The 18,630-nt window shown below is 43.6% G+C and overlaps 1 protein-coding gene across 8 annotated transcripts in view; it reads right to left on the bottom strand.

Annotated features, from left to right (window-relative positions):
- PLCH1 (phospholipase C eta 1) overlaps positions 1-16,951 on the bottom strand; it is a 221,633-nt gene extending 204,682 nt beyond the window's left edge. For 7 of the 8 annotated variants that reach the window (XM_058550512.1, XM_058550540.1, XM_058550559.1 and 4 more), the window contains exon 1: positions 16,887-16,951. The gene's annotated coding sequence lies outside the window, so the exon portion shown is untranslated. Of the gene's footprint in view, positions 1-16,131; positions 16,324-16,886 lie in introns of those variants that run through there. The other variant, XM_058550522.1, reaches the window with a different exon arrangement.
- Positions 16,952-18,630: the final 1,679 nt, after the last annotated feature.

Genomic DNA, 18,630 nt, shown 5'->3' with positions numbered 1-18,630 from the left:
AAAGGGGTGGTTTCAAGTATATCATATGTATCCAGTGCTTGGAAGAGTTCATACCTTTTGGTTCAGTAATTCACCTTCTGGAAATACATCAAAAAGAAATAAAGATACAAAATGTACACAAAAATTTTCACTGTATCATTTTTTATGACAAAAATTAAAACACTAAATACCAACCATTGGGTAGCATTGACTGTAGTGTAGGTTATTAACAACTGTGCTTGCAAAGACTTTGTAACAAGGATGGAAAAATGCTCTGATATAATGCTATGGGAAAAAGTAGGAATAGTATGATAGCAACCATGAAAAACAATGTTGCATAGAATAATGGATCCTGATTTTAATAAGAAACAAAATGCTTTTAATTTTATTGTTTCACCATTAAGTGTAATGCTTGCTGTAGGTTATTTGTAAATATTCTTTATCAGGTTAAGAAAGTTCCCTTCTATGCCAATTTTCTGAACAGTTTTTTGCATAATTTGATATTAAACATTATAAGACACTTTCTCTGCATCTTTTGATACAATCATAACATATATCTCCATTAATCTGTTAATGTGCTGAATTTTCTAATGTTAAATCAACCCTGCAATTCCAAGATAAATCCAATTTGTTCACAACGTGGTGTCTTTTTTATACACCACTGGATTTGGCTTGCTTGTGTTTCATGATTTTGACGTGTATGTTCCTAAGTAAGGTCGGCCTATAATTTCCATTTCTCATATTGTGCTCAACAGGTTTTTGTATCGAGGTTATCAGAGCTTCATAAAATGCATTTCTCTATTCCCTGGAAGGATTTATGCAAGTATGAAATTATCTTTTCCTTGAATATTTGGTAGAACTTGCTCATAAACCCACCGAAGCCTAGACCTTCCTTTATGGAGAAATATTTGACTGCTAGTGTATTTTATTTAAGAATTATAGAATTATTCAGCCTATTTTTTCTAATGTAGTTTTGGTAAGTTGTATTTGTCTAGAAATTATTCATTTCCTCTAAGCCTTCAAATGTTTTAGCATAATGCAGTTCATCATATGATCTTCTTAATATCTACAAAATCTGCTTTACCATTCCTAATGTGGTTTATCTGTGCCTCTCTCTTCTTTTTACATTAGTCTTGCCAGGTGTTCATCAACATTACTAGTTTTTACAAAGAGCCAAATTTTGTCGTTATTGATCCTATCCATTGAATAACATGGAATTATTACTATTATTTCCTTCCATCTATTTTCTTTGGGTCTATTTTGCATCTTTCCTGACTTTCTAACTTCGACATTTGGCTAATTTTCAGGCTTTCTTCTTTTCTTACACAAGCATTTACACATGCTTTCACTGCCCACCCCACCCAAAGTTTTGACCCACAGGATTTTTGTTATTCAGTTAAGAATATTTTCTTATTTCCATTACAATTTCTTCTTTGACCCAAGGGTCATTTTGAAACATACTTCTGTAATTATTCATGGCTCTCCTTCTGTTATGTTTCTAGCTTCGCTGCACTGTGGTCACAGCTCTGGCCTGCGTGCTCTCCATCAATGACCCCTGTAAAGACTTGCCTGATGCCAGCATTGAGGTCACTTTTCATAAATGTTCTATGTGTGTTTGAAAATAAGGTGTACACCGCAGTTTTGAGATACAGTGACCTTCACATGTCCATCAGCTCAAACTTGTTAACCACACTGTTCAAACCTGTAACTGACCTTGTTTCCACTTTATCAAGTACTGAGGAAGTGCCCTAAAATCTCACTGGGAATGTATGTGTTTCTCATGGTTGTTCTCTTAATTTTTTCTTAATATATATTGAGACCACGTTACTAGATGCATACAAGTTTTTTTCTGATGAGTTGAAACTTTTGAACCAATACGACCCTCTTTATCTCTAAAAATGCTTTTTTGGCATTTAAAGTCTATTTTGTCTGGTGTCAATATTGCCAGCCTTCTTTTAGTTTTTAATGATCCACTTATCTTTTTCTGTTATTTTACTTTTAACCTTTCTGTATCCTTTTGTCTTAGACATGTCTTTTAGAAGCAGCAAATAGCTGAATTTTTACTTTTCATCCAGTCTAACAATCTTTGGTTCCTTTAGCTTTATTGTAACTACTGACACATTTGGATTTATTTCTTCATCTCATTTGTGCTACTTGTCTTGCCTATTCTATATTTCTTTTCTCAGCTTTCGTGACTTCAAGACAATATTATTATTTTTCTCATTTCAATTTTCCCTGTTAGCTAGTAAGTTATTCATTCTTTAACTAAATTTTAGTGGTTGCCTTAGAAATTTTAACACACACACTTACTAAAGTCTAAATGTAATCAATATCTTTAACTTCCTCCCAAACCATACAAGAACTCTACAAGATATTAACTCCTTTTCTTCTCCAGCTTATGTCACTTATTTTACCAAGTTCCCACTGAAGTCGTCATTGTTACTATTTTATACAGTCAATATGTGCTTCAACTTACAAACTCCCATTCTCCACGCTTCATTCAAACCTTCATGGAAGGTTTCTGAGACCTTCCATCTGGGAATAATTTTCTTCTGCCTAAAGTATATCCTTCTAAGTGAGGACCCGCTAGAACTCTCTAGGTTTTTCTAAGTGTAAAAGTCTTTATTTTGCCCTTGTTTTTTGAAGATATTTTTAATGGAAATTGATCCTAAGCTGACAGTTAATTTCTGCCAGTGCATGAGCTGGAACACTCTCCTGGCTTCTCCTGCTGCAGTCAGCATCACCTATCACGTCTCTGAAGATAAGTTGCCTCTTCTCTCTGATCTTGCTTAAGATCTTCTCTTTATCTTTTGTGTTCTGCAATTTAATCATATTTTGTCATGTATGGATTTCTTTTTACTTATCCTGAATGGGATTCATATGACTTCACGAATATGTGAAGTGGTGCTTTTCACTGGTCCTTGAAAATTCTCAGTGATTATGTCTTTAAATGTTACCTCTTCCTATCCTCTCTCTTCTTTTCTGAAACTGCAATTAAACTTATGTTGAATCTGAATTCCCTGTCTCCCACACTGATTAGCCTTTCTGTTGGGTTTTTCACTGCTTTGCCTGTGTTACCATCTGAAAATCTTCTTCAGATCTATCATTCACTTGATTATTTCCTTGTTCGGGTTGGATTAATTTGTTGTTAAATCCATTCACTGAGTTATTTTCAATTATTATATATTTTTTCAAGTTCTATTTGGTTCTTTTTCCAATCAGCTTCTTTAGTTTCTTGTTCTCAGTTCATATCTTGTGTTCAGTGATTTTTTTTTTTCTTTTTTTTTACTATGAGATGCTCATTTTCCTTCTGATTTTATTGGTGGGGATTCTCTGCAGTCTGGGATAAAAATAGACTTCTCCAAAACCAGGGGAAATTGGCTTCTGTTCAGTACCAGGGACACTCCCAGTGTGGGAATCTTGAAGTCAAACTTCATCTGAGGCTTTTCTGACCCCTACTGACTGGGATTCCAGCACATCTGTACGGGAGCTGGCTCAGGGTCACAAACCCTCAGGCCCAAACCATCAGGCATCTGCTCAGAACCAAGGTTTTGATACATGATTTTCCTTACAGCCTTATAGGGCTGGAATGGGAGTCGATGATTGTTTCATTTTCTCTAATTCACCCTTCCACTGGGGGAGAAACCTCTGGAATCCCAGTTTTATGACCAGAGGGTCCTTCTCCGATGTCTTTCTTATCTCAGGCCACAAAAACAAAAGTTCCAGTTAACCTGGTTTGGCAAATGTCCTCAAGGCAAAAGCCAGCTTCCTGGCTCAGCAGACACCTCTTCACTTACCTTTGGCCTGAATATTCATTACTTTCTTACTGCTTCACTGTATTTAAGAAAATAATCTTTCTATTGTATCCAGCATTTTTAAATTGTTTCAGTGGAAGTGTTGGTAACCTACATTCCTAGAAACAGAATTGCACCCTGGGAATTCACATGCAAAGCCAGAGCCAAATCTGGACCTGATGGAGCCCCAGAACATGTCAGCTCAGCACCTGCCACTCTGTACTAACTGCTGGTATTTTAGCGCTTCCTATGGGCCAGGTATTGTGGTAAATATTTCACAAGTATATTTTATTTAATCCTCACAATGATCCTAAGGGGTAGGTGTAATTATCTCCATCTTACAGATAGAGAAAACTGAAGCACAGAGAGGTTAAGCATTACCTAAGATCCACAGCCATCAAGTGACAGCACCGGTATTTGAACTACTGCACTCTTAAGATCTAAGCAATTTTGCTTCCTAATAAAAAATGACCATAAGAGAGAGAAAGAGAGAAAAACAATCAGAGAGAGACAGAAAGATGGAGAGAGAATAAGACCACACTGCCAGGTACGGCAGAGTCTGCCACGGGATCCAGACTTCCCAAGTTAGTGTCATTCCCACTTCCTTATGCTCATGTCAGGGTTGGCATATTTCCATCATTTTTTATATTTTCTTTCCTTTTAAAAGTGTGCACAATGGGGCCAGTCCCGCAGCATAGCAGTTGAGTGCATGTGCTCTGCTGCTGGCGGCCCGGGTTCAGATCCCAGGCACGCACTGATGCACCGCTTGTCGGGCCATGCTGTGGCGGCGTCCCATATAAGATGGAGGAAGGTGGGCACAGATGTTAGCCCAGGGCCAGTCTTCCTCAGCAAAAAGAGGAAGATTGGCATGGATGTTAGCTCAGGGCTGATCTTCCTCACACAAAAAAATAAATAAATAAAATAAAAGTGTACACTAAGTGCAGATTGAAAATTAACCCTACTTGAAAAAACAACACCCAGAGGATGGCTGTTGGTAATTAGATTTCAACTCTCAGTGGCTGTCAATCTTGAAATCTAGCCCAATAGTGACACCTTAGATCACAGCTGAAGATTCTTTTTCCTGATGACACACTAACAGATTTTTTTACAATTCTAATTTCATCTATTTATGTGTAGATCTAACATCCAAAAAATCCTTGATTCATACTAATTGTCTCTAAAACCAGTGATTTACAAAATTTTAAATATTAGAAATGGACTTCAGAATAGTTCTGCCCCTAATTCCTTCACATATAAGGATGCCCCAAATTCAGTCTCAGGAGGGGCTCCCCCAGGAAGGGCCGAGCTCCCAGCTCTCCTGAGTTCATCTCCCCTCTTCTGCCCACGGCCCCACCCACCGTGAAAGAAGGGAGGTCATCACAGCACCAACAAGACACCTGTCTTGAACTGGGCAATTAAACCTCCAGTCAACTCCATCCCTCCTTCCCGACCACAGAGCAGGATCAGAAGGGGGAGGGCCTCCCCTTTTTGTGCCCAAACATAGGAGTTCAGGAGCCCTTGAGGTGCAAAAGGCTATACCGGCCGCCAATCAATTTATGAATCAAACAACCCACAAGTATGCTCTGTGCCGTGCTGTAGGCGCCATCAATACGGAGGGGATGGAGAGGGCCTAAACACAGTCCCAGTCACCAAGGAGCTAACGACCCAGATGGGAGAGGGCACACGTAGAAGAGAAAAGGTTTATATAAAACCTGCACAGAAAAGGGCAGAACATATGAGAGATGGCAAACGAAGCATGCTGTGTGAGTCCACAAGAGCTCCTGGAGGGTGGGGTCAGAGCCAGACCCCAAAGACCAGTAGGTTTACAAGAGGGGTCGGGCATCCAGTAGGAAGGAGCTGCAGACGCCCAAAATACCGCGCTCAGTTATCAAGGTAAAACTCACTAACGTGTGCTGTTAATGTGCTATTTAAACACAAATGATAAAACAAAGAACATACACAGAAATTGGCAAAAATAACATTTCACCAAGAATGCTTAAACATAAATTATTCAGAATATAAATCCTGAGATAGACTTCTCTTTAGAAAGATAATAGTGATCATAAAAACAGTAATTTTATAAAGATTTTAGCCTAAGATAATGGTGGTAAAGATAAGAATTAAAGTTTAGTTTTGGGCCAGCCCCGGTGGCCTACTGGTTAAGTTCGGCACACTCTGCTTCGGCAGCCAGGGTTCGGTTCCCGGGCACGGACCTACACCACTTGGCTGTCAGTGGCCATGCTGTGGTGGCGGCTCACATACAAAAGGAGGAAGACTGGCAACAGATGTTAGCTCAGGGAATCTTCCTCAGCAAAAAATAAAAATAAAAAAGAAAGTTTAGTTTAGCCAGGAGAGATGTTAACCTTATAGAGTTGGTCAATAGAGAGCTTATTATCAATGCAATTCTGATATTCTTATATCAGAAATTATAAAAAAAGAAACGTACAAGGTCCTCAAAGCAACAGAGAAGCAGATGAGACAGTAAACCTAATTTGGTCATAAGAATTCTCAATTTAAAAAAGCGTCAAGGGCCAGTCCCGTGGCTTAGCGGTTAAGTGCTCACGCTCCGCTGCTGGCGGCCAGGGTTCGGATCCCAGGCGCGCACCAACGCACTGCTTCTCCGGCCATGCTGAGGCTGCGTCCCACGTACAGCAACTGGAGGGATGTGCAGCTATGACATACAGCTATCTACTGGGGCTTTGGGGGGAAAAAATAAATAAATAAAAATCTTTAAAAAAGCGTCAAAAAAAATCTAGTCAAATATTTTAAATTGTGGAAACTCAGCTTTGTTTTTCACATGCTGAATCCTTAATTCTTATGAAGCTCTGTGAAAACATCAGAGGCTGGTGGTGGTAGATAAATGCACCCAGCATACTTCACATGAACAGTTCTCTTCAAGCTTGTAAGTTCTTGATCCTTTAAGTCTAACTAACTGCCCATCTGAAGTTGCTGAAGAAACAATCTGAAGAAAAGTGTCTAGAAAGCATTAACGAGAAAAAATAGGCAAATAAAACCAAACAGTATTACCAATTCCTCAAATGAAATTTATAGTGTGGATTTTGGTGGTTTTTTCTTAAACGAGTACAAAAAAAAGATTAAATTAAAGACACTGAAACCAATCCCTGGTTATTTGTCCCTGGTCTATATGTCTTCACATATTATATTCTCCGGCACGGTTTTCTCCCCTTGATTACCTAGTACGTTCACTCTAAAATTGTGGGAACCGGAGTGAGACACAATATTCTGGCGGCCAAAACCCAGAATATTGTCACTGCCACCCTCAGAATACTCCATTATCCCATGAGAATCTCATCCCCACCAAGGAAGAGCAGAGATCTCCTGAGTGTCCGGGCGAACAGCAGCAGAGCCAACAGGAGGCTGAAGGACGACACTTCTTTCCCCCAGCCATGCGAGGAGATGAGAACCCATGCAGCCCCAGGCACAACAGGAACTGAAGCAAGCTTCAACTCTCGGACCGGAACCAAGCGGTGCTACAGCGAAGCCCCACGCGGACACCATCGCGCCAGGACTGGGGGTGGTTTTGGGAACCAAAGATATCAGCTCCCTAGACCTGAGGAGATTCATGAAACGTTGCGATTTGGAAGGAAGTTTGAAAGGCAACTAAACATATTATTTAAGAAAAGTAAATGTGCCGACTCTGTTCCTCTACCGAGCAGCGGTCAGACGCCTATTCATTTGCTTCTTCTTAAAAGTTGCTCTTTTAATCTACAATGGAAAGAATCAAGTGACACCCTCTGCTCTGAGGCTATGCTCAAAATGGAAATTTGTAAAGTCACCCAAAAGTGAAAAAGAGAAAGGCAAGTTTCGTCTATGCCAAGAAGCTAATTTTTTACCTCTCAGATTAGCAAAAATCAAAAAGTTTGATGAGGAACTGTTGGTGAGGGTGTGGAGAAATCGTCACTGTAATACATTTCTGATAGGAGTAAAAATTGTACAAGTTCTATGAAGGCCAATTTGGCAATATTTATCAAAATTACAAGCATACATACCTTTGACTTAGGAAGCCCACTTCCAAAAATATATCCTATAACTATATTTGAACATGTGCAAAATGGTGTATATATAGGGTTATTCATTGCACTATTGTTTTCAAAAGATCAGAAGCAACTTAATTGTCCATTAATCTGGTTAAATTTTAGCATATCCATACAGTGGAAAATATGTAGCCATTAAAAAAATAAAGAAACACAAAAGAGCCAACACAACATTGAAAGAGAAGAACAAAGCTGGAGACTGACACTATCCAACTTCAAGACTTACTCTAAAGCTACAGTGATCAAGACATTGTGGTACTGGACACAGAACAGACAAATAGAGCAATGGGACAGAATAAAGGGCCCCGAAATACACCCACATAAATGGAACCAACTGAGCAAAGGCAATACAACGGAGCAAAGACAGTCTCTTCAACAAATGTTGCTGGAACAACTGGACATCCACATGTAAAAAAATGAATCTAGACACAAACCATACACTTCACAAAAATTAACTCAAAATGGATCAGAGACCTAAATGTAAAATGCAAAAGTATAAAACTCCTAGAAGATAACATAGGAGAAAACCCAGGTGACCTTGGGTTTGGCAATAACTTTTCAGATACAACACCAAAGGCACAATCCATGAGAGAAAGAATTGATCAGCTGGACTTCATAAAAATTTAAAACTTCTGCTCTTTGAAAGATACTGTCAAAAGAATGAGAAGACAAGCCACAGACTGGGAGAAAATATTTGCAAAAGACACATCTGATGAGGGACTGATATCCAAAATATACAAAAAACTCTTAAAACTCAACAATAAGAAAACAAACAACTGGATTAAAAAATGGGCCAAAGACCTTAACAGACAGCTCCTCAAAGAAGATATACAGATGGCATATAAACATATGAAAACATACATCATCAGGGAAATGCACATTAAAACGAGATACCACTTAACTACCTATCAGAATGGCCAAAATCCAGAACACTGACAACACCAGATGCTGGGAGAATGTGGAGCAACAGGAACCCTCATTCACTGCTGGTGGGAAAGCAGAATGGCACAGCCAGTGTGGAAGACAGTTAGGCAATTTCTTACAAAACTAAACATACTCTTACCATACAATCCAGCGATCACACTCCTTGGTATTTACCAAGGGAGCATCCTTGGTGTTTACCTTGGGAGCATCCAAGATGTCCTTCAGTAGGTGGATGGATAAACAAACTGTGGTGCATCCAGACAATGGAATATTATTCAGTGCTAAAAACAAATGAGCTATCGACCCATAAAGACATGGAGGAAACTTAAATGCACGTTACTAAGTGAAAGAAGCCAATGTGAAAAGGCTGCATACTGTGTGATTTCAACTATGGATGTTCTAGAAAAGGCAAAACTATGGAGACGCTGAAAAGACCAGCAGTTACCAGGGGTCGAAGGGTGGGGGAGAGATGAAAATACTTTGTATGATACTATAATGATGGATATCTGTCATTACATACCTGTCCAAACCCACAGAAGGTACAACACAAGAGTGGACCTAATGTAAACCATGAACTCTGGGTGACGACGACGTGTCAATGTAGGTTCATCGATTATAACAAATGTACCCCTCTGGTCAGGGATATTGATAATTGAGGAGGCTATGCATGTCTGGGGGTAATTTGCTGTGAACCTAAAAATGCTTTAAAAAAATAAAGTAAAAACATAAAAAAAAGAATTAAGAAGCTCTATATGCTGATATGGAATGATATACAAAATATTTTATTACAAGAAAAAACGCAGAGTCATGTGGATAGTGCAACACCATTTGATCTTTAAAAGAAGGAAAAAAGCATCCATATGTATTTGCTTATATATATAAAATATCTTTTTGAAAAAATACATAAGAAACGAATAACAAGGTTGGTCTATTAGAGAAAGAACTGGATGGCTGAGGGACAGAGCTGTGAGAGAGAATTTTCATGAAATGCCCTTTTAAGCTTTAGAAATCTCTAAGCTTGAGAATGTATAATCTCTTCAGTTATTGTTTTCCAACAAATAAAAAGTAACACAGCAATAAGAATTTTGTGAGTAAAATATACGCTTTTTTATTGACTTCACCAAATTTGAGAGGGGAAATTTTTAAGAATATGCTGAGAACTGGTCCTGACTTGAGTTTCTGCTTTTGACTGAAACTGGGACACTAAATAACAGATTTCACATTTCTCTCTTCTGAGGAGTGAAAAAGAAGTTGGTACACAGTTTGTGTTCACTTTTTCCCCAAGACGGTATTTTAACGATTCACCCAGTAAATACAAAAATGCTTCCAATTCACAACCTATTTAAAACAAGAAAAGCTGTGGTTCAGAATAAAACATTTGTATTCAAGCCTTTTTTTTCCTTTTGCAATTTGAAAAGAAAAGATTCCTCTGACATTCACATTTAGACACTGCTCAAGAAAATAAGACAATAATCACATTACAGGGATTTCCTCATGGGAAAAAAAAGACGTGGGGGCGGGTGGTACTTTCTAGCCTTCACTCCACAAACTCTGCGACAGGACAGGTCTAGCTCAGGAGGGACGACCTCCTTCCCATCAGCCACCGAGTCTGGCTGCAGCCAGTAGCTGATGCTTCAGGGGACGGAAGAAAACTACGAAAACTCTAAAAACCTCCCCAGACCTGTTATCGAAATCCAGAAGAACTTAAAGAACACTGCTTTTAAAAGTTACTAAATGTGAAAAAAAAATTACTAAATGTAAACTTCAGTGAGACTTGAAAAGATAGTAAGAAATAAAATTGCTTTTCTTTTCTTTAAAATTGCTTCCCAGCCTCCTATTCCTACCAGTTAGGAGCCAGGAGGTGGTTACTTATTTATTATTAAACATATTCTCTTTTTTACTTTAATTTTGTGTATTATGTTGAAGTTTCAAAATTCAAAAGGCACAAGTCTACAGTGACTAGTTCCCTCTGGTGTCCGTCTCCCAGCAACAACATTGTTAGTTCCTGGGTAGAAATAGTCTATATGCAGACAACAAACCTTCCCTTTTTTCTCTTTTACACAGACGATTATATGGGACCAAGAGTCCTTAAATTGAAATAAAAATCAAAGGATCTTTACATAATCCTAACTCCTTATATGAACATACTACTCTTTTCTATAAAGAAATCTCTTTTTAAAAAATAAATTTCTAGGGGGCCAGCCCAGTGGCACGGTGGTTAAGTTCGCATGCTCTACTTCGGCGGCCCAGGGTTGGTAGGTTCACATCCCGGGTGCAGACCTACATACCACTCATCAGCCATGCTGTGGCAGCGTCCCACATACACAGCAGAGGAAGACTGGCACCGATATTAGCTCAGGACCAATCTTCCTCACCAAAAAAAAAAAAAAGAAAAAAAATTCTTTTCAACATCTCCCTTATCACTCAAAGTTAGAAAGTTGTTCAGCTAAAAGAAATAAGAGGTCCAGAGAACCAAATTGCATACGATTACACAGCAAATCAACTCACCTAACTTCCGGTCCAAGATTCAGACCCCCGAAAAAAACGCAAAGATCTTCAACTTTCCCAGCAGGGGCAGTGTTGTGAGGCTCCACCTGCAGTCCACGGAGACCCGCTCCAAGGTCCAGGGGCCCCTTCAATTAAACTGAAGAGGGAGGAGAGAGGGAAGCCGAATTCAGATGTTTGGTTCTTGTGGACTAGCAACAAGGAAGTGACGGCAGGTGCAAGAGAAACCGTGATTGCCGTAGATGAGTTAATCAGTAACTCACATTCGCCAGCACTCACCGAGATCCTTCTGCCTTCCAGTGGCAATTTAACAGGGAACGCATGGGCACCAGAATGGTGGGACAGGCTTGCAGGTCCCTTGCTATATTCAGAAGAACCAGCCACCAAGAAAAGAGGCTGCTTGTAGGATAAGCCACAGAAAACAAACTCATGAAGAGGGAAACCCAGACAGCCCTCCAGACCCTGTGCGGTACCCGAGTCGAGGCTGAATCCCACAGTGAAGGCCAGCATTCCATTTTCCGAAACCCTCAGCCATTTCCTCTCCCCTGGAGTCAGGAACACAGGGAGGAAAGAAGCCCAGGAGAGAGGTGTGGCGTGCTGCTGAGAACACTAGACCAGGCGTCTGCCAGCAACGTCAACGTTCAAGTCCCAGCTCGGCTGTGAGTGGGGACATCCTGAGCCTCGGTTTCCTTGTGGGTAAACCAGATCAGAAACACCGCAAATCTGAAACTAGCTCACTACAGTCCAATTTCAATCTCTCAACACCACAACAGAGCAGTTTCAGGAGCACCAAAACTCCAGCTTCTGGCGTAAGTTTAGACATTTTCAGCAACTGTCCAAGATGATTCTGGTCTTCAATTTGAAAAATGTTACAAGACACCATCTGGTTCTATCCAGCAGTAAGTCTCTCAACACTATTGCAAGTATTGAGTGAGCAAAGTTTTTCTAAGATAAAAGCAATATCGAAGTCTTGGGATGCCAGAAAATACACATCAAAATCATGAGGGGTCCTCCTAGACCCACCACCATGTGACGACAGCCCGGAAGTGATAAGTGGGCCCCTCTGATGTGGAGAGCATTTGAAGAAGGGAACCTAAACAACTTTCGCTTCTAAACAAATAGCCAACACAGTTTACACAAAGTCTTCAATGTTTTTCTGGAACCAGGCCTGAATTTACAACCTCCTGGACTCCATATGGGGCATACAGCTTCTCCACTCACCAAAAAGCTGATGAGAAACACTTCCACCTTTCTATACTTTGGATGGAATGGTGAATTTGAAAAGAAAACCAAGTCAGTATTTTTCATAAATTTAATGTTGCTTTTCTGAGTGGCAACATGATGTAACAGAGCACAGAGGCAGACAGACCTGGGTTCAAATTTGAAATCTGTTCCATACTCACTTAGATCTTGGGCAAGAAACTAACCTCTCTGAGCCTCATCAGTAACATGGGATAATAATTCCTGCATCTCGATTATTATGAGTTTTAAAGCAACATAAAGTAAAAGCTCAGGCACATGGTTGGAATACATTAATGTCAATTTCCTCCTTCTCTTCCGGAACCCCTTGTTTAACTGGACACTAAGTAATCAGAAAAACTGTCCCCCCTTGTATTAAATCCTAATCTTGTCAGAATTCCTCAGGCCAAAACAGATACTGAACAAGATTTCTCTTGCATTTACGCACGTGCACCATAGAGGTGCTCGTAATACACACATGCTTATAACCAAATATCAGAAGGTGCCCGCTGTCGATTCCATTCAATGAAATTACATTAAATCATATAACACTGCTGATGTTTCACCATCTTATATCCACAACTACAGCAATTTCATATAGCTGCAAACACCAAGTCTAGAGCAAGGATTTCATATCTGCTCGCCCTAGATTTCCTGGACACAAGAGGATCATTAGAAATCAGAACTTCGGCACTTTCATCCCAGTTCTGCAATTTATTAGCTGCGTGACTTTAAGAAAATCATTTAGCAACCTTGGGCCCTGGTTTCCCAATTATGTAACAAACATGGCAGATGTCTTTCTGCTCTGTAATTTTATGATGACAATGAAGCACAGGCACTCAGTCTAGTGCATCCAAAACACAGAGTCGGTGACGACGTTTTTAACTTTGCTATAAAAGTTTTCTTACTTGTCTCTTCTGCATCCACTCTGCCCTTTTATTCTGAAGCACAGAAGACAGAGACCTTGATGATAATAACACAAAGCTGTGTAAACTTCTTCATGGGCTTCTTAAAATGCACTTCTAATCGGCACACCCTCCTACAGAAGTACTGGATTTCTCCTTAAACAAAAACGGTCACAGCTGTCAAAGAGATGTGAGTGAGTGTCCACTGAACTGTGTCTAAATGATTTTCCTTGTGAGCAGAGCCAGCCTGGAATAAGCTCCTACCAGAGAGGAGAGAACATGCTTCCTAGGCCGAGGAAGCACTGTTCAAAGTGATGAGTTCTGCACCACTTGGGCCACATTCACAGCTAAGTCTGAGCCTCCCAGACAAAGAGCAATAACCCAATGGGGATGCTCTTCAGCAAGCTCTCTGAGCCGATAACTGTTATTAGACTCACGAGGTGGTGAAGGAGAGGAGACGACACTCTCCCTAACCGTCCATGTCCTGGAATGACAAGAGGGAATGTTTGTCACCCTTGGCCAATATCTTAACACCAGAGGTCTGTCACGGCTGTAATGGGTTTCAATAGAGTCCAGACTCACTAAAAACGCCTAGAAATTATTCCAGCTCAAAAGTTAAAATGTTTAAATGCCCAATTGTATTCCTTTTATCCTTCTATCATAATTTTATATCCCTCTTTTTTCCTCAGAGAAATAATAGTCATGATCCTTCAAGTGTGCAGACCCACTCTTCTGAGAAGGGAGCTGCGGGAGGTTTATTATGTCACGAAACACGGAGCCAGAACAAAGGACCGCAGAATCACTCACCTTATCTCCATCTGAGAAACCTGAGAATCACAGGGTTTCTCTGTTCCTCCCAAACTCAAAGCTGCACTCGCCAAGACTGCAAGTTTTAGGGCAAAGTCTGTACTACAAAAATGTAAGGAGACAGGTGCGCACAATGCTTCTTACCATGTATATACACTCTTATCTAAAATGTTCACAAACAATGTCCAGGGTTTTTTTAATCTAAGTGTAAGCATTTGTTTCTGAGTCTAGATGTCTGACTGCACAGCACTAAATCACCTCTTCTCCTGAATTGCTCCACACAGATAGGGTTTTACCCTGACACCGGAAACAGCATTAGAATTATTCCAGAACTCACCACTCTTTTTTGTGTGTGTGTGAGGAAGACTGGCCTTGAGCTAACATCCGTTGCCAATCATCCTATTTTTTTTTTTTTTTGCTGACGAAGATTGGCCCTGGGCTAACATCCGTGCCCATCTTCCTCCACTTTATATGGGACACTGCCACAGCATGACTTGACCAGCGGTGTGTCGGTGCGCGCCGGGGATCCGAACCTGCGAACCCCAGGCCACCCCAGCGGAGCACACGTACTTAACTGCTGTGCCACCGGGCTGGCCCCTAGAACTCACCACGTAATTCATTGGGGCAGGAATCTGGATTTATTTAACCTGCCTTATATATAATTTTCAATAAATATTTGTTGACTAAATGAATAAATTAAGTAGAAAACATTTAATTAGTAGTTTCCCCAGTATTATGGCACCCTAACATAAAGCACCTTTATCATATTCTATTTTTATAATTCTATCTTTATAATTATTGAGAAGACTAATTCTAAATATAAGTTTAATTGATGTTGATGATGTGGGAAAACGTATCAAACAGAAGCAACGACTTGAGCAGCTTTTATGAAGAATATAAATCCTGGCTCCGCCCACCAGCCTCCTCCCAACCTTCCCCAAGCACTCCCAACCCCATTATCCCATCATCTGCTAAACTGCAGTTTACCTCCTGGAACCAGCAGAAACACATGTCACTGAGAATTAGGGAAGTGGAGCCAGTTACAAGCCATCAAATAGGGTCACAAAGTATCTGAACCTGAAAATGACAAGTTTTTCTTTTTTTTTAGTTATGAGAAAAGGGAAAAAACTTAATTGGATATTTTTTAACATCTGAGCTAGATAGATTGCATAATGTCTAGGCATTTATGACCAATGGGATGGGAGAGGTAACTTTAACAGCATGTTATTTGCTAATCATCTGAAGAGTAATATTATGCGGACTCCATTTGCTGATGGTGGAAGGATATTGTCTGAAAGCTTCTAGCACTAACGAACATTTGGTATTCTGGAAAGCAAATTATTTAAAAATAGGATACAGCAAGACAGTACTCATACATTACTTCAGGTAAGGTATTTTTACGTCACACTTTATCCCAGGAAGAGTAACTCCACTTTGAAACTTTTATTAGCAGTTACGTTAATTCTAACCAACGTCTACCTAACAGCAACTAGTTTTATCAATCATGCTGCCCAATATTGACCTAAGAAAAATGAGCAACAAGAAGCTACAGCTCCATCTGCACACCCCTTATGATGTCGGCCCTTGCCAAACGCTAATCTGCGTAGACAAACGGGATTTTTAAAAGAATATGGAGCTGTCAAGACTCACAATTTTAAGAAATGACTCTCTTAACAGAAGGCTTGAGAAATCTGACTGGTCCGCGTCAAGGTTTCTTGAAACGTTCCTGCAGAAAATTAACCCAGAAGAGACCAAAACGCGGGGCAACTGGAAAACCAGCACCTCTGCTGGGAAAGCCCTGGTATCTGCTCCTCGACCTCGGTGCCCCGGGAGCGCAGCTCGTCTCCACCTCCCCCAGGACGCAGGTCCCACCCAGAGCATCGCCCGACGGACGTCTACCTGCCTCCCGGGAAGCAAACGCACTTTATCAGTCTGCACGTTCGTGGGCCAGAAGAGGGGACACTCCATTACCGCCCCGATAAGCACTTTCTCACCATTTTGGTAATGCGGGGGGCCGGGTAGGGGCGTCTTCTTTTTCAGCTCAGTTAGCCATTGTTCTAATGCCGAACTCCTAACCTCAAAGTGAGATCACAAAGTGACGCCGAGCCACGAACAACAAAGAGAAGGTCCGGGGACGAGGCCGCTGCGCCGGGACCCGCGCCCGGCCGACCGCGCGGCGCCGTCGCCATGGGAACGCGCGGGCGCAGAGCGCGCAGGCGCAGACACCCCCCCACCCCCGCCGCCCGGCGCCCCGAAGCTCCCGGGAACCTGCGGAGGAGACGGAGCCCCCCGCGCGGAGCGCACCCGCTCCTCCGAGGGGCCCCGGGGTGCGGACACCGCAGTCCCCTGGCGGGGGAGAGACGCGGTCCGGGAGGGGTCGGGACCCTGCGGGTGCAGCCCCCCGGGCGCCGCCTGACCCTCCGCAGGCGCACCCTCCGCCGCGAGGCCCAGCGCTCAACTCCGGCGCGGGCTCGCACCCCGCGTCCTCGTGAATGAGGGGACCCCAGTTCTCCGCACGAGGTTTTGGGGGACCCCACGCATAACAGCGCTCACGAGCGTGTCTCGGCTGGGCTCGGGGAGCGGAACTCGGCACCTGCGCTCCTGCGCCCCCTGGCTCCTGCGCCCCTGGACGGCGCACGGTCCCCGCTCTCGGCCCCTGCTCCCCGAAACGCACCGACCTGCTCCACTTGGAGTGTCCGGCAGATGAAGAGTCCTCGAGACCTGGGCACGGGGGCGCCCGCCAAGGTGTGGGGGTGACGACTTGTTGGCCCTGTGACTCCAGCTCCAAACCCTGTCGAGGTGGACAAGACCTCCCCCAGAAGGGCACTTCTCCCCTCGGCCAGCAGAGCCCCCGAGGCGGGCCAGGAAGAGCGAGGGCCGCCGCCGCAACCGGTTCTCATTCAAGTCCTCACGCGCGGCCCGACCCTCCCCCTCCTCGCAGCCCCTCCCCCTCCTCGCAGCCCCTCCCCCTCCTCGCAGCCCCTCCCCTCTCCCCACCCCTCCGGCCCGGCACGCCCCCTTCGCCCTGTCTCCCTTCTTCCCTCTCCCTCCTTCCCCTTCCCCCAGCCCCTCCACACCGCGGACACCAGGACAGGGGCTGGGAGACTGACCCGAGCTCCCGCCGCCTCCCGCCCCGCCGGCTGGAGGGGCCGGACGCCGGACCTGGACCCCGGGCCCGGCAGGCCAGGGCAGAAGCACCGGCGTGAAGTCTTGTCTTTTTCCCCTCGAGTTTCAAAGGTTCCCAAACCCATGGACCCCCGATCCTCAGCCTCCGGCGGGGGGTTGAGAGGGATCAGGGAGACGGGCGAGGCTGGAATGGAGGTGCGGGGAAGCGTCAGAGCACGTCCGCAGGGACGCCGGACCCCAGCTCGTCTGCCTCGTGTTCTCCGTCCAGGAAAAGTGCACCTGTCGCGCGGTCACGACCCACAGAGAAGCCCTGGCCGGGGAGGGGCGCCGAGGCGGGGCCAGTGGTGGTCGCTCCCGCCGCCGCCCCGGCAGACCCTCCGCCCGGGATCGGAGCCAGGCGCCCGCCCGGGGGAAGCCTGCGCGCGGCCGGCGCCCGAGCGCGTGCGCCCGGCCTCGGGCACCTGCCCGGCGGCTGTACGAAGCCTAACGGGGCGGGACTGCGCGACCCTCAGTCGCCTTCGGTTCAAAGTTCCCCACCAGGACGGAGCTCCTGGGAGCGCGGACAGCAGGGGTTGGCGGGGATTTCGGGGCGCCGCGACAGCGTAAACTAAAGTCATCTTCTTTCTCCTGCGTGGACTCGCCCGGGCGGTTACAGACGAGCGGGCTCGGCCGCCCGGGCGCTCGGACCGTGGTGGGGGCGGGAGCACCGTGATCCCGCGGCGCAAGATCTAGGGTTTCACCTTTTCATCCCGCTTAGCCGATACCATAGAAACAACCCATTTGTATTATTCGGTTGAGCAGAGGCGATTACAATGTCACAGCAAAGCACCATGGGCAAGAAGAAACGTTATCCTGAAAGCAATCCTGGACTCTCCGAAAAAAGGGAAAGCCACCAGAAGAGTCACTCGATTTCTTCCTGCCAAGGAGCCAAGAAGAAATTCGTTTGGAAGAAGATGTATAAAGTCCTTTGGCTGCATAGAAAGAAACATCTCCAAATTTCCCGGTTTCTTTTTTTTACATGCCCACACACAAATCCCCAATTTATAAGAAAATGAAGGTAACCCTTCTACCTCCAGATTGCTTTTTGCTTTCTAGACGTGCGCGTTTTGGAGATAAGTTTTGCTGGTAATCTCCACGGTGAATAGGAAGGCCAAAAAAAAGAGAAAAAGATAGCAAGACGACTCCTCACACAACCAACCGCCTGTGTTTGTCTTTCTCAAATCTGAGAAACCGCAGAGGCGCATGTTGAAGCAAGCTCGAAGTTCCTAGCAAGAGCGCTTGTTTGCTATGCATTCT

The sequence above is a fragment of the Diceros bicornis genome, chromosome 2 (assembly GCF_020826845.1).
Source record: "Diceros bicornis minor isolate mBicDic1 chromosome 2, mDicBic1.mat.cur, whole genome shotgun sequence".
NCBI classification, from domain to species: domain Eukaryota; kingdom Metazoa; phylum Chordata; class Mammalia; order Perissodactyla; family Rhinocerotidae; genus Diceros; species Diceros bicornis.
Note: the sequence above shows the minus strand (reverse complement) of the source record. Positions and strands in the feature narration are given on the sequence as shown.